The sequence below is a fragment of the Cebus imitator genome, unplaced genomic scaffold (genome assembly GCF_001604975.1).
Source record: "Cebus imitator isolate Cc_AM_T3 unplaced genomic scaffold, Cebus_imitator-1.0 Scaffold2, whole genome shotgun sequence".
Classification (NCBI taxonomy): Eukaryota; Metazoa; Chordata; class Mammalia; order Primates; family Cebidae; genus Cebus; species Cebus imitator.
In genome coordinates, this window is record NW_016107317.1 from 3,940,922 (window position 1) to 3,948,501 (window position 7,580).

The window sequence follows — 7,580 nt, forward strand, 5'->3', positions numbered from 1 at the left end:
TTTATTCAATGTATGAATTTACATACATACATTAATTATTACTAATACTAATTGATTAATTAGTACATATCATATTTTCTGTATGTTTCTATGCATTTAGCCTGTATCTGCAGTTAGCAGGAAGGAGAGTTTGATGAATAAAGTGTTAATCTGGTGAGTTTGGCTAAGAAGTGCATCTGCTTCCTGTGCTCTTGAGAAAAGAAGACTTTCCTCTCCCTAGGATGACTGTGCTCTCTGATAAAGATAGCATCCAAGTGGGGACATCACCCAGCCAGCCAGGCCACCCATCATTGCTGGGGTCACAGTGAGACACAGAACAAATGCACTGTGGGGTAAGAAGGGAGAACAGTACTGAGAAAGCAGGAATAGTTGACAGCTGCATCTTTGCATTAGACAGATCTTGGTTGGAATCCTGACTCTATTGTTTATTCTTGGACAGGTTCTTCTCTTTGCCTTCTATTCCTTCTACATAAAGTGCAGATAATTGACACCTACTTCACAGGGTTAGAATAGGGAAGAAATTAGATATATGTAAAATGATCATCTTGTTGCTTGTTCCGGATGAAGCCCTCCTTGCCAGCTGCAGTGTTGCCTTCTCCCTCCTCCTGCCCTGATGATGGTTTGTTATAAAGTGAAGTGACACATAGCACGTGTTGAGTGAATAAAGTGGTACTCTAAAGACTTGGGTTTTAGTCTTTAAGATTTTGATAATTTATACCTACACCTTGGGTAAACATTTCTCTCTGCTTCCATGTAAATGCTACAAATGAGGGGATAGGACATAATGATTTTTACAACCCTTTACATCTATAATGATGTTTGATTTTAAGTTTGGTGTTTTCATTTTCAGTGAATACTATTCCCATCATTAATACAATTAATACATGTAATACGATATTTCTTTATGGTAGTGTTGAAGTTGACATCTAATGTGCATTCCTTAAGCAGTTCTTTGAAGAAAGCATTCACCAGAAGTGGTTCATCATCTCATAAATCTTATTGAGCAGGTTTTAAAAATTGAGTAATTTCCATGTTCTGTAAATACAGAGGTGTTCGTTTTACTTTTTTTAATGACCTCTTTCTGTTGCATGTATTTACGTAATGTATTTACTAGTGACAGGGAAATGCTATCAGATTGCACTTTGTTCAGGAATCTAGCTCCATGAACTGAGGACCTAGAGCTGGGTTTACTAGTTTTAGGAGACTCATTGCACACTGGAGCACCAGCAGTCCAAGTTCCAAAGATGGCTAGGATTGTCTCTGACATTCTGCATCATTTTATGTTCAATGAGCAAATGGAAGTACTGTCTGTCTCCTGTATCCGGAGCCTCATATACTTTTCATCTCTTTCAGTTTTTTACCCCCGAGTTGCTCTCTCTTAAATCCGGCCTGTGAAGTACATAATTCATGGCTATCAAACATTTTAGGATAAAAGAATGAAATATCAGCACCAAAGTCACATTATTTTTCATTTTCTTGCATGAAGAGAATCCTAAAGATCTTGATTCTGGACAATAATCTGTTTTTCTTTTTTACCGATTTTATACAAGAAGGATGGTAGAAAGAACATCTCAACAATATACTGGTTTATTTCTTGTATAGAGCGTTAATCATATCTTATTAGAAAAGCAATCTGTAAATCTCTCGACAGTTTTTAGGGAGGAATTACATAATCTGTAATTTGTGGTTTCTCTGTTTTAGGAGTTGTATGTAACAGAAGTTCTGGAAATACTTATGGCAGCTGTATGTTTTTACGGTTTTTATTTTTATGCTACAATTCTCCAAAATTTCAGATACTATTGATAAAAATGTGTCTTATCTCTTGTGGGTTATTGTAGTATCTGGTGTTGTAGCTCATCTCTGCCTTAGTCTTACATGTGAGATTAATTAGTTGCTTTGGTGGATGAAACTGTGTTCTTGAACATTTTGTGACTTTTTTAGTTTAAAAGGTTGCTGAACAATTTTATGTTAAGTGTTTTACTGTACATATAATTATCTTAAGAGTTATTTTCAGGCCATTCTTGCACAGTGTTGAACATCTTTCTGATACTCAAAAAATAATTGCTTAGATGTGTTCGTTAACAATTATTTTTTAAGTGCCTTTGAATAGCATGAAATATAAAAGGAAATATACTTTATGACTCTTGGATAGGAAATAGTCTTTAAACACTTGGATTCTTACTTAAATCATAATTTTATACATGTAAGTTTTACTAACAGTTTCTGATGTCTAGAGCAGTGCTTTTCCAGAATACTTAGCAGATTGCTGGCTGCTTCAAAATTAAGAAGATACTCTCCTTTTAGGTGGACCCCAGAGAGAAGCAAGTTAATTTTATTTATTTATAAGTGCTTTTAGCTTTTTGAGATTTTTTAAATTTCCATTTCCTTTTTAAAAATATACCATTCTATTATTTTATAATGTTAATAATCAGCTCATTAAAAAAGAAAACTAAAAAAAAGCCAGGTACACCCTATTTCCAACTCCATCTCCCCTTTCAGCTTGTTCAAGATACATGTGTGTTCATTGTATATCAGTAGACCTAGTTCTTTCCATGTTGTTATCAGAGGTCAACACCAAACTACCAAGTAGATATTTTTCCTTTGATTTAAATTCAGATTCCATTCTGGCAAAGCAACACAACAAAACCTAATGTCTAGTTTTAGCTTCGGGGGAATTAGGTTCTCCAGGTAAGAGGTGAAAATAGAGAATAAATGGTGTTACCATCTTTATTCAGAAAGTCATTATTTTCAGCGAAAAGGGGCCCAGGCAGAAAATCCAGGTTGTAAAACTTGGAAAAAGAAGTGTCCACCCCATGGGACATTTATAAATTCATCACTGTGACAGCAGCCTTTTCTAGAGGTAATAATGTCATTAAGTTGTGATAATTCTCCAGAAACCCCAACAGCCCTGGATTAAGAAGGTCTAGTTGTTCAGATGACACAAATTTCCGTTTTCTGTTGTTAAGGCTTCCATGGTGCCTTTCTGTGGCATCTGCCATCGTTTTTTGTTTGTTTGTTTGTTTTAAGCCTCCTTTCAAATCAGGAAATATACATAAAGTACAAGATTATTTCCTTCACCTATGCTCCTAGGCTCTTGTCTTGATAGCCAGTATTACCAAATATGTCAGGTAGACTGCTGGCTAACTGAGATGTCTGCTGGAATTTCTGGAGGTGGAATAGCAAATGAATTTGTCTGGCAAAGAGAGCATCTGAAGGTCCATGCAGTTCTGGCAAGAAAACGCAAAGTCCCACACATAATTCAGGGATGGGGAGTTTTTTGTCACTGAAGAGGCCATCTTTGGATCTCAAGTCCTTTTTTTTTTTTGAGACAGAGTTTTACTCTTGTTGCCCAGGCTGGAGTGCAATGGCATGATATTGGCTCACTGCAACCTCTGTCTCCCAGGTTCAAGAGATTCTACTGCTTCAGTCTCCCAAGTAGCTGGAATTACAGGCATACACCACCACGCCTGGCTAATTTTTCTGTATTTTTAGTAGATATGGGGTTTTACCATGTTGGGCAGGCTGATCTCAAACTCATGATCTCAGGTAATCTACTTGCCTCAGCCTCCCAGAGTGCTGGGATTACAGGTGAGAACCACTATGGCCGGCTGGATCTCAGCCATTAAAGAGAATTCAGGAACCATTGCTAAAATGAACCAGGCCAGGAGATTTTGGAGCACAGTCAATCTTCAGTAATGGCAGATTCAGGTTTCCTAGTGAAATTCCTGAATATCTTTTTAGCTCCTGTCCTTTCTTCATTATCAGAGTACCAGACGGTATAGCACATCTGGTCTTGTACAAACAGCACCTCTTGTGGGTTCCTGTAATCTGACCAGAAGAGCAGGAGTATTTCAAAAATGGGCACCACATTTGCCATGAACGATTTCTCCTCTGAAAATAGCCATAGGATCCCACCGTATAGCCTGGCATCCCAATTGTTCAGATAGTAGATGCAGGTGATGCAGCAGCCATCACCATTGGGGTTGTCCACATGATGAATGTAACCTATTCCTTTTTATTTATTTATTTATTTTGAGACGGAGTTTCACTCTTGTTGTGCAGACCGGAGTGCAGTGGCGCAATACGGGCTCACTGCAACCTCTGCCTCCCAGATACAAGTGATTCTCCTGCCTCATCCTCCTGAGTAGCTGGGATTACAGGCATGTGCCACCACGATTGGCTAATTTTACATATTTTTTTAGTAGGGACGGGTTTTCTCCATTTTGGACAGGCTGGTCTTGAACTCCCAACCTCAGGTTATCCACCTGTCTTGGCCTTCCAAAGTGCTGGGATTACAGGAGTGAGCCACTGCGCCCGGCCACCTGTTCCGTTTTTAAGATAGTAAGGCACCATTGCCTTGGACCTCTCCTTGACATAGTATTTTCCCAGTGGCTCCTGCACTAGAGGACCAGCCTGTCGATGAGGGACAGGAGGAAGCTAATGCCCTCACAGCCCTCCCTGTTACTCCCAATCTACATGATCTGGTCACCCCACAGTTCACCCTTTGGAGACACTGCACACAGCCCAGCCAGCTGGTCCTCCCGCAGGGCGCCCTTGCAACGCAGCTGCTTAATGCGCTCCTGGATACAGTTGCCCACCACCTTGCCCAGGAAATTGTGCAGGTAGCAGAAACTGACCTCCTGCAGACAGGGCATGATGTACTCTAGGGCCATTTTCTCCAATTCCTGGCTCATGATGTTCCCAGGGACATTTCACCTACAATGTAGAAGTTAGGGACCCCCAGCATGCACCCAGAGAGGGAATGATATATGTGATGTGACGCCAAGGCATGGGGAAGTGTGGCCATAGTCCCAAGCCACTGCAGTCAGTACCAGGGACAGGGAAAAGTTGCCCATAACTCTTGGGAGAAGGGATCTGCATTCAGGGACCAGTAGAAGTGGTGCAGGACTACAACCTAGTGCTGGACTTGCAAGTTAATCTTAAATAGAGAAAACTAAAATGCTGTAGTTGTAAGTTCCTTCTGGCGTACGGGGACAGCATTGCAGAAGATAGGGCCAGTTGTCAACCAGCCTGATTTGGATGCTGTTTCAAACATGCAATCTGACCCTTTCTCCTCCTCTCCACTCCTTGGATCCACACTCTGATGCACACAGACCTTTCTCAGTGTGGCTGAGTTCTCTGTGTACTGTCAGTGAGCACTCCACTGACACAGCCTCACTTGTTTCTGAGCGGGGAACGACAGACAGAGGTCAGGTTATGACCTCCACTTCTCCTCAGCGTGGCAGTAGTAGGAGGGATGCGGGAGACGAACAGGAGACAACTCTTCTGCTAGTTGTGCCACTCTATTGATTCAGCATCCGCAATGTAATATATCCAGGGTTTCTAGCACACCCACTTTCACTACCCCTGAAAACCTCATTATAAGTCAAAACATTTATTAATAGGTTTTTAATGTGACATCACTATGCCAGCCACTTCTCTGGTGTATGTGTTTTGTTAAATTTTGCATTATTCTGACTAATTTGCAGTCGTGGTGTTGGAATTCCATTGTCATTTGTCAGGCATCTTTGATGATACCCTACCAAATTATTATATTTCTAGTACATGGCATGAATTGCTTTTTTTTTTTTTTAATAGAAAATTTCCAGTTTTCATGTGGGAATTTTTAACAACAAACATAATATTACATGTGAATATGTAAGCAGAAAAAATGATAAAGGCTCTGAAGAATAAGGTCACAATGTTTGCAAAGATTTAACTGTAAGGACATTTACTGAAGTATTATTTATAACAGCAAAAAATCTGGAAGCTTAAGTATCCAATAGTAGGAAAATGATTGAATAAATTTTTTATGTCCATGTGATGGAAGATTGTGCAGCCATTAAAAATTGCTCCATAAACCTATATTTGTTAATATGGAAAGATTTCAAGGATATATTGAGGGGAAAAAAAGCAAGTTACAGAATAATATGTGCCATATATAATCACTTTTTTTAAGTTATAGAAGCCATAGAGTGGTTGATAGTCTAAAAAGCCTTCCTGTAAGAAAAATACCTGGATGCTAAACAAATTATAACAAACTTACCATATTGATTAATTAATTAATTAATTTAGAGACAGAATCTTGTTCTGTCACCCAGGATGGAGTAGAGTGGCCTGATGGTCTCAGCTCACTGCAACCTCTGCCTTCTGCGTTCAAGCGATTCTCCTGCCTTAGGCTCTGGAGTAGCTGGGATTACAGGCTCGCGCCACCACACCTGGCTAATTTTTGTGCTTTTAGTAGAGACGGTGTTTCACCACGTTGGTCAGGCTGGTCTCGAACTCCTGCCCTTGTGATCTGCCTGCCCCAGCCTCTCAAAGTATTGTGATTACAGGCGTGAGCCACTGTGCCCGGCCATATCAAATTATTTTTTAACTTTTATATTTGAATAATTTTAAACTTATAGAAAAGTGGTAAAATTGGTACACAAAGCTCCAGTTTTATCACTCAGATTCCCCAGTTATAAAGTGCTATCCCAGTTACCTTTTTTTGGCTTATTTCCTCTGTGATGTATGTACAAACATATATAAATTATGTATATATACATATTTTTCTGAACCCTTTGGGACTAAGTTGTAGAATTGTTCACCTGTTACCCTTAAATACTTCAGTGTGCATTTCCCAAAAACAAGGACAAGGACGCTCTTGTACCAAGTCACAGTACTGCATCAAAATCCAGAAATTAACATTGATACCATACTGCTAGTAAATCTACAGATTGTTTAGATTTTGCAGATTGTCCCAGTAATGTTCTTTATTAGGTCTAGGATCAGTTGTTTCGTATCTCTATAATAGTCTTTAACCTAAAAATACTAAGAACAGTCCTCAGTCTTTCCTTGTCTTTGATGATTACGGCCTGTTGTTTTATAAAATATACCCCAACTTGGGTTTGTTTGGTATTTTCTCACAATTAGATTCAAGTTATACATTTCTGGCAGGCGTACCACAGAAGTTTTTCTCTGTTTTTCTCAGTGCATTATTTCAGGAGTCACAAGATGTTAATTTATCCCATTATTGATGATGTTCCTTTTTTTACTTGGCAAAAATGGTTTCTGCCAAGTTTCTCCATTATAAAATTAATAAGTATTTTGCATTTTAATAAGTAATTAATACAGATTATGAATGGAGATATTTTGAGACTATGTTAATATCCTTTCCCTCATGTAACTTTTATTCACTCTTTTGGCATCCATTGATAATTTTTCAGCTATTACTCTGGTTTTCTAATTCTGTCATTTCTTTTATACTTATGAGTTGGCATTACCAAATATGGGCACAGTATGGAACCCTGCAAAGCCATATGTGGTATTGAGGTCCTTCCTTTCCTCCCTTCCTCCTTCTCTCCTTACCTCTCTCTCTCCTTCCCTTCCTTCTTCCTTCCTTCCTGTTTGTAAGAACTCATTGATTCTTATTTTACTCAATTGGTTGTAATCCTTTACCATCATTATTTATTTTGATACTCAAATAGTCCCAGATTTGGCCAGTGGGAGTGTAAACTGCTCAGTGGGTTTACCTTGCCTGCTGCCTAGACAGAGCCAGTTTCTCAAGACAGGGGAATTAGAATAGAGAAAGAGTAATT

General features: G+C 39.0%; 1 protein-coding gene and 1 pseudogene across 3 annotated transcripts in view; one reads left to right on the forward strand and one right to left on the reverse strand.

The window, feature by feature from the left end:
- The window catches only part of DERA (deoxyribose-phosphate aldolase), a 125,307-nt gene that overhangs the window by 49,725 nt on the left and 68,002 nt on the right, over positions 1-7,580 (forward strand). The window lies entirely within an intron of this gene.
- The window catches only part of LOC108303547, a 10,355-nt pseudogene continuing 6,457 nt past the window's right edge, over positions 3,683-7,580 (reverse strand).